An 8,457-nucleotide genomic window follows, 5' to 3' on the forward strand; every position below is an offset into this window, starting at 1 on the left:
AATGGCTGTGATTCCACCATCTCTTTTGATGAACTCCATGAGAAACTCATCAATAAAGAGCTGTCACTCCGCAACAAGACAAGTCCCTCACCTCTACCAGCATTAGCTCATCTTACCAATGTTTTCTCTACTCCATGGTCCGCTACCATCGGACTCCCTGGTTCCCTGGTTTCATATCCATACCCACTCAAGATATCACAAGAAGTTCTCCCAGCAACACTCGAGACAATCGTTCTCCTGCTCGTCCATTCCTTGGTCACTACGAACAGTGTAGTACTCAAGGTCATGTAGTCTCCCACTGTCCTCTCTTACAACAACAGTTTCCGCATGCGCAACCACCTCATCGTCCTAATAACTTATCACAGTATCGACCACCGTCTCCTAGAAAAGCTCAAGCGAATGTTGCAACCACCCATACATCCAACACTACATGTCTACTTGACAGTGGTGCCTCACATCATGTCACAACTGACCTCAACAATCTTTCCCTACATAGTCCTTATGATGGCACAGATGAAATTATGATCGGTGATGGCTCTGGACTCCCCATATCCCACACTGGTTCCACCTATCTTACCACTCCCTCTCACTCATTTTCCTATCTAATGTTTTATGTGTTCCCACAATGAAACATAATCTTATTTCTATTTCTCAATTTTGCAAGTCCAACAATACTTCTATTGAGTTCTTACCCTCTACTTTTCATGTGAAGGATCTTCGCATGGGGGCAATCTTTTTACAAGGTCGAACTAAGGATGGTGTGTATGAATGGCCGGTCTCCACTACTCAGTCACCTTTAATCGTCTTTTCTAGTGTCAAAACCACTTTGTCCGAGTGGCATCATAGGCTAGGTCATCATTCTTTGTCAATCTTAAAAAATATTATGTCTTCATTTTATTCAGATGTCTCTCGTCCTTCCAATTTCAATTTTAATTGCAATTCATGCCAATGCAATAAAAGTCATAAATTACCATTCTCTACTTATACTTTTTCTACTTCTTCACCACTTGAAATTATATTTACTAATATATGGACATCACCAGTCTACTCTATTGATAACTTCAAATACTATGTTATCTTTGTCGACCATTTTACCAAATATATTTGGCTTTATCCCCTCAAATGCAAACCTGACACGCATGATGTCTTTGTGCGCATCACGCCCTCGTCAAAAAATTCTTTAACCGTCCAATCATAACTTTCTATTCTGATAATGGGGTGGGTGGAATATCAAGCTCTCTCTTCATTCTTAACTATCAATGGACTCTCACATCTCATTTCTCTACCTCACACTCCTGAACACAATGGGTACTCTAAATGTCGTCATCGTCATATTGTCGAAACGAGTCTTTATCTCCTTACTCATGCATCCATGCCTATATCATATTGGCCTTTTGCCTTTTCTACTGCCGTCTACCTCATCAATCGCCTTCCTACGCCAACTTTAAACCACCTTTCACCATATCCCAAACTCTTTGGCACATCTCCTAACTACTCCAAACTTTGTAAATTTGGATGTCTTTGCTATCCTTGGCTTCGCCCATATACTTCCCACAAACTCGAGTCTCGCTCTTCTCCTTGCATCTTTGTTGGGTATTCCCACACTCAAAGTGCCTATCTTTGTCTTGACACATCTGCTGCTCATCTATACATTTCCCAACATGTCCACTTTGTTGAGTCTATTTTTCCTTTTGCCACTTCTCAAACTTCTCTTCCTCGTGCCACTCTATCCACCATTTTTGAGTGGTGCTCTATGACTTTACCAGCCGTGACAACACCATCCTTGAATACCGACTCTACTCCCCCACAGAATCTTCTTACTCCTACCGCTCAAAGCCAACCCCAATACCCAGCTCAAAATAATGTCACCCGCGTCACACCTACACCAGAGCCTGTCAATCATTCTAGTGAAACCGAGTGTGACCTTGCTAGTGATCCACCACCCTCGTCTCCTCATAATGACCCTAATCCACCTCTCGACTCATCCTCGGCTCATGTTATAGTCACTCTCTCCAAACACAATATCCATAAACCAATTCAAAAGCTTAACCTTACTGCCCAACTCCAACCATCTACCATTGAACCCACCACTGTTACCCAAGCCCTCAAGGAACCTAAGTGGCGAAAAGCTATGTCTGAAGAGTTTGATACTTTAATTCATTTTGGGACATGGTAACTAGTGTCATTTCATCCCACTCAAAATTTTGTTGGTTTTAAGTGGATCTTTTGTACCAAATATCTACATAATGGCTATGTTGATAGGTACAAAGCTCGATTGGTTGCTAAAGGCTTCCACCAATGCCCTGGAGTTGACTACTCTGAAACTTTCAGTCCAGTCATCAAACCTACCACTCTTCGTCTTATTCTCAGCCTTGCGGTTAGTCAAGGTTGGTCATTAAGATAAATTGATATCAACAATGCCTTCCTTCAGGGAACTCTCACTGAGGTTGTGTTTATGTCTCAACCTCCGGGCTTCATTGATCGTGACCATCCTTATCACGTCTGCAAGCTACGCAAGGCTATTTATGGCCTCAAGAAAGCTCCCCATGCTTGGTACCATGAGTTACGCCAATTTCTTCTCCAATCTTGCTTTACCAATTCAGTTACCGAAACCTCCTTATTCATCTTCAACGATCGTTGCACCACTCTTTATCTTCTTGTCTATGTCAATGATATCATTATCATTGGGCATAATGCCGATGCTACACATGCATTCATTCAACAACTCTCTCAGCGCTTCTCTCTCAAGGACCTGGCCCTCTGACATACTTCCTTGGAGTGGAAGTCACCTCCCACAACAATGGTCTTTTCCTCAGTCAACGCAAATACATTGTTTATCTTCTTAATAGATCTCACATAACTGAAGCTAAGCCTGCTCCTACACCACTAGTAACTAGCCCGACTCCCACTTTACAATCTGGGAATCCACTATCTGATCCGACCGAGTATCAAACAATTATTGGTAGCCTCCAATATCTATCACTCATTCGGCCCGACGTTGCCTATACGGTGAACAAAATCTCTCAGTTTATGCATCAACCAACCAGTGACCACTGGAATGTGGACAAGCTTCTACTGCGGTATCTCTGTGACATTTTAGAGCATGACATCACACTCCATCAGACCTCCCCACTAGCACTTCATGCCTTTTCAGATGCTGATTGGGCAGGTAACAATGACAATTTTACATCTACTAGTGCATACATAGTCTATCTTCGCCATAATCATATTTGTTAGAGCTCTAAGAAATACCGTACATTGTCTCGCTCTTTCATTGAGGCAGAGTACTGATCGGTGGCCTCCACAACTGCTGAAATTCAATAGATTTGCTCTCTCCTTATAGAACTATGTGTCACTATTCCCCAACAACCAGTTATTTATTGTGATAATGTTGGTGCCACAAATCTCTGTTCCAATACGATCTTCCACTCGTGCATGGAATATGTCACTCTCAACTATCACTTTATCCGAGAACAAGTTCAAAATGGTTTGCTTTAAGTGTCACACATCTCTGCAACTGATCAACTTGCCGATGCTCTTACCAAACCCCTTGATCATCCTCAGTTTGACTCTCTCAAGGTCAAGATTGGACTTCCTCCACGACCGTCCATCTTGTGGGGGCATGATAAGGATATACAATCAAGTTGAGAAAGTCAAGGGATTTTCACGTTTGAATATTTCTTTGTAATTAACTGAAGTATCTGGAAGTTACTCAATTTATTTTGTTTCCTTTTTATTTGTAGTTAGTTTCTTTCTTTTGTGCTCACATAATCTATATATATACTGCCCATATCAATAAGAACAGTAAGCCATATATTTCTTCATCCTATTATCTTCTTTAGTTTCTTGTTTTCTTTTGATTTTTTCACTTTAAATGCTTCATTGACTGTTGTCATTTTTAGGATGTTTGAGCAAAATACACCACAATGAAATATTCCAAAATTCCATGGCTTGAAAGAACCACATACTTACTATGAATGGGAAACCAAGATTGAGTTCATATTCCACGACTATGAGCGTTCTAGAAAAGAAAAAGTATTTGTAGCTATATGTGGACTAAATAACAAGGCACTATTTTGGAGTGTACAAGTTATATGCGGAGAATATCCACCCGATTCCTGGGATGAACTCAAATCTAAGATGAAAGAATAGTTTGTTCCAAGTTACTACACCCAGGAAAACCAAAAAATAGTTCGAAGATTGGGACAAGATAATAGATCCGTATAGAATTATTATGAAGAGATGGATTCCTTAGTGCGATAAGCAAGGATTTGTGAAATATATTACCACTGTTATCAATTCGTGAAAGGTCTGAATCTAGACATTTGTGATGAACTTGGTAAACAATGCTACGTAGATCTTCAGAATGCACTACAAAAAGTAATCACAATCGAAGGTTACTTTCCGCTCTTTGTGAGTACTATAAATGGTGCGGATATGTATGCAAGTATACACAATCGAACAAGTAATAAAGTGATGAGTGAGTATCGTTCTCCAAAGGGATTGGAGGAAATAAAATAAGTTTTTCACGAAACTTTACTCTGTCACCTAAGTAAAGTTAGAGATAAGATATATACAAATGATAATGCTGTTGCAAAATGAATGGATGGTATAGAAATGGAACGATGGCAATGTGGTAGCAAATGAATATATTGTGGCAAAATGAATTGTGTATAGTACAATCAAATAAAAATGTAAAGGAAAATAAACTGTAAATACTTGATTTTCTTATAAGAACTTTAGGCTCCTCACACGACAATCTACTATGGGAATGAGTGATGGGAGTCACTAAGGAAAATCTAAGTCTACTTTTCAGAATGGTCTTACTTCTATGCCTTAACTGCCCAACATAGTTTACTAAGGGTGCCCTATGCTATCTCTAGTTAAGGGACTCGACAGATTGAAGATGCCATGGCAAAACCGATTGGCGTTAGCTACTGCAAGGATCCTATTGGTCCAGATAACAGGATATGTCTCGGCAATACCTTGTGTTCTAGCTCAACTGGCAGGTGGCAGGTTTTTCCATATACCATCTTGAAGGGCGACATTCCCAAAGGTGTTTTAAATGCCGTCCGGTATGCCCAGAGCACTTTATCGAGTTTTGGGGACCAGTCTTTCCTTTGAGGGTTCACCACCTTTTCGAGAATATGCTTGACTTCTCAGTTGGACACTTCAGCTTTCCCATTTGTTTTTGGGTGATATGCCGTGGCAATTTTATGTCGCACTCCGTATTTCTGTAATACCTTGGCAATTAGCTTGTTATCAAAGTGGGTGCCCTCGTCACTGATGATGGCTCTCGGTACTCTAAATCGAGTAAAGATGTTCTTGTGAAGGAACTTGAGCACCGTCTTAGAGTCATTCCTCGGTGTGGCAATCGCTTCAACCTACTTTGAGATGTAATCCACAGCAAGAAAAATGTATAAGTCTCCAAAAGAAGATGGGAATGGTCCCATGAAATTAATGCCCCAAACATCAAAGAGTTCTATCTCCAAAATATTTTGCAGCGGCATTTCGTTTCATCTGGAAATGTTTCCAGTGGGTTGGCATATGTCGCACGTTTTACAAAATGTGTGGGCATCCTTAAATAGTGATGGCCAATAGAAGCCTGATTGGAGGACCTTTGCAGCAGTCCTTGCACCTCCAAAATGCCCTCTATAGGTTGTGGTGTGGCAATGATATAAGATATCGCGTTGCTCATTTTTGGGGACACACCATCGAATCATTTGATCGGCATATTGCTTGAACAAGTACGGCTCATCCCAAAAATAGAACTTGGCGTCATGCAGAAACTTCTTCTTGCTCTGGCTGTTTAGTTCATAAGGAAAAACACCACTAACAAGAAAATTGACAAGGTCAGCCTACTACAAAATTACCGTGGCATATAAAATTTTCTCATCAGGGATTTCTTCTTTAATATCGAAAATGTCATGGCATTCTGAAATGTTCTCTAGCCTAGATAAATGATCTCCAACCTGGTTCTCAGTACCTTTCCTATCTACTACCTCTAAGTCAAATTCATGCAATAGAAATATCCACCTAATAAGTCTAGGCTTGGCATCTTTCTTGTTCACTAAATATTTTATAGCTGAGTGATCAATGTGAACAATGACTTTGGTGCCTATCAAGTATGGCCTAAACTTGTTAAATGCAAATACCACGACAATTAATTCTTTCTCAGTGGTAGTATAGTTCAATTGTGCCTCATTCAAGGTACGACTAGCATAATATATAACATGAAAATTTTTACCTTTAAGTTACCCAAGTACAGCTCCCACGGTAAAATCACTTGTATCACACATCAATTTGAACGGTGCCGTCCAATCTGGGGGAACCACGATCGCTGCAGAGATAAGTCTTTTCTTCAGCTCTTTGAATGCACCCTGGCATTTCTGATCGAACACGAACAGCTGGTTCTGTTGCAGCAGGGTGCACAAGGGCTTGGATATTGTGAAAAAGTCCTTGATGAATCTCCGATAAAATCTAGCATGTCCAAGGAAACTCTAAATGCCCTTGACAGAATTTGGTGGGGGTAACTTCTCGATCTTTTCTTTGTCCACCTCAATTCCCTTTGCAGAAATTTTATGGCCAAGAACAATGCCCTCGGTCACCATGAAGTGGCATTTTTCCCAGTTAAACACGAGATTGGCCTCCTTGCATCGCTTCAATACCTTCGTCAAATTGCCGAGGCATTTTTAAAAATCATCTCCAGAAACTGAAAAATCATCCATAAAAATTTCCAGAAAGTCCTCAACCATGTCTAAAAATATGGCTTGCATACAGCGCTGAAACGTTTTCGGGGCATTACAGAGTCCAAAAGGCATTCTTCCAAAAACATACGTGCCATAGGGACACGTGAATGTTGTATTCTCTTGGTCCTCCAGTGCGATGGCAATCTGATTATACCTCGAGTATCCATCCAAGAAATAATAAAATGCCTTACCAGCAAGTCGATCCAACATTTGATCGATGAACAACAAAGGGAAGTGATTATTCTTGGTGGCCTTGTTGAGCTTGCGGTAGTCCATGCAAATCCGCCACCCTGTGACCGTGTAAGTAGGTATCAACTCATTGTCTTCACTCGTCACCACAGTCATGCCTCCCTTCTTTGGCACATATTGAACGGGACTCACCCAAGAACTATCAGAAATAGGGTATATTACGCCAGCGTCAAGCCATTTTAGAATCTCCTTCATCACAACTTACTTCATGATTGGATTTAGTCTGCGTTGTGGCTCTATGGATTTGCCGTGACATTCTTCCAGAAGAATTTTATGCATGCAGATTGTTGGACTTATTCCCTTGAGATCTGCCATCGTCCAGCCTAACGCTTTCTTATGCTGTGACAAAACACTTAACAAACTCGATTCTTGGTTAGGAGTGAGGGCAGAGGAAATAGTCACAGGTAAAGTTTCATTACTACCCAGATAAGCATATTTAAGATGTTGTGGAAAATTTTTAACTTCTAGGGTAGGAGCATGCTGTAATGAGGGCTTGGGAGGAATAAACTCTTCGAAATTAAAAAGTTCAAAACGCGTACATGGGCTAACTTTAGCCTGCAGTTCCTCGGATGAAAAATCATTAGGCTCTCTGGGCTTTAAGTCTTCCACTAGCCCCTCATCAGGTCCCAGCTGAATGAAATTATCCTGGAAAAATTGATCTACTTCTTTTGTTATTACTGTATCCACTTCTAAAATGCTCTGGCATTTTTCAGAATCATCCATGTACTTGAGAGATCGGAAGACATTCACAGTGATTTGTTGATCGGCTACTCGCATGGTCAGCTCGCCCCTCTCATAGTCGATGAGAATACGACTGGTAGCTAGAAAGGGTCTCCCCAAGATGATGGGTGCTGTGGCATCAACCTCATAATCCAGAATCAGAAAATCGACAGGAAAAATAAATTTGTCAACCCGCACAATGACATCTTCAATTCGCCCTTCAGGACGCACTTGTGAACGATCGGCTAATTGTAAAATGACATATGTGGGTCTCGTATTTCCTTTCCCAAGCTTTAAAAAAAATTGATTTAGGCATCAAGTTTACACTCGAGCCAAGGTCACATAGTGCCTTCCCAACAAATTTGTCTCCTATCGAACATGGGATGATAAAACTGCCCGGATCATGTCTCTTTGGTGGCAGCTTGCTTAAGGAAGAGCAAAATTCTTTTGTCGTGGCAATTGTCTCGTACTGCTCAGCCTTTCTTTTCTTGGTAACAATCTCCTTGAGAAATTTAGCATAAATGGGCATTTGTTCCATAGCTTCCAAAAAAGGAACATTGATTACTGGGTATCTTCGTTATGCTTCTTCAGTCTTTGCGAAAAAGGAGGTGGTGGTCTGGCTTCATGTACTGACGGGGTGAGAATAGAAGTTGCCTTGGCATTTTTATTTACCCTCTCAGTTTCTTTACTTGATGAATCCTCAGACTTGTCCTCTTCCTCTGGTACTTCTTCCAGCACT

This window comes from Hibiscus syriacus, unplaced genomic scaffold (assembly GCF_006381635.1).
Source record: "Hibiscus syriacus cultivar Baekdansim isolate YM2019G1 unplaced genomic scaffold, ASM638163v2 tig00117034_pilon, whole genome shotgun sequence".
In the NCBI taxonomy this organism is placed as follows: domain Eukaryota; kingdom Viridiplantae; phylum Streptophyta; class Magnoliopsida; order Malvales; family Malvaceae; genus Hibiscus; species Hibiscus syriacus.